This window comes from Bombus impatiens, unplaced genomic scaffold (assembly GCF_000188095.3).
Source record: "Bombus impatiens unplaced genomic scaffold, BIMP_2.2 scf_1283, whole genome shotgun sequence".
Taxonomy (NCBI): domain Eukaryota; kingdom Metazoa; phylum Arthropoda; class Insecta; order Hymenoptera; family Apidae; genus Bombus; species Bombus impatiens.
The window spans coordinates 56,587-57,373 of NT_177702.1; positions in this window are offsets into that span (position 1 = coordinate 56,587).

Here is a 787-nt window from a genome sequence, read left to right on the forward strand (position 1 = left end):
AAACAAAGAACAAAAGAAAACAAAAACATTTAAACAAACTCACAAAAGAAAAAAAAAACAAAATAAAAGAGCACAATAACAACGAGTTCACAAAATTCATCGAGTCACTATCTGCTCACGAGAACTACAACTACTCCCTATGGAAAGCCACAAAAAGAATAAAGAAGACAACAAAAATGGTACTAGCAATCAGAAGAACAGACAACACATGGGCAAGAAGCAACGAAGAGCAAGCTGAAGAATTCTCCAACCACCTATGCAACACATTCACTCCACATAACATCAACAACAGCAACCACAATAGTCATACGGACGAGGATGCGCTAACTACTAGTACACCAACTAACTAGTACACCAACTGACAATCACTATACCATACCCAAAACAACAACACAAGAAATCAGAAACATAATCGAGAAAACAAAAAACAATAAAGCACCAGGAATCGACCTAATTAACGGCAAAATCTTGAAAAACCTTCCGCCAAAAGCGATAAGACAAATCACAATAATAGTAAACGCGATACTAAGAATACAATACTTTCCAAAAGCTTGGAAACTGGCACAAATCATAATGATACCCAACCCAGGCAAGGACCCACACGAAACCAAATCCTACCGACCAATCTCACTACTTCTGGTGTTCTCCAAGATACTAGTGAAAATAATCTATGACCGGATAAAACCAATAATAGAGAAGAACCAGTTAATACCGGATCACCAATTCGGATTCAGAAACAAACACTCCACAATAGAACAAACGCACAGACTCGTCAATGAAATACTAC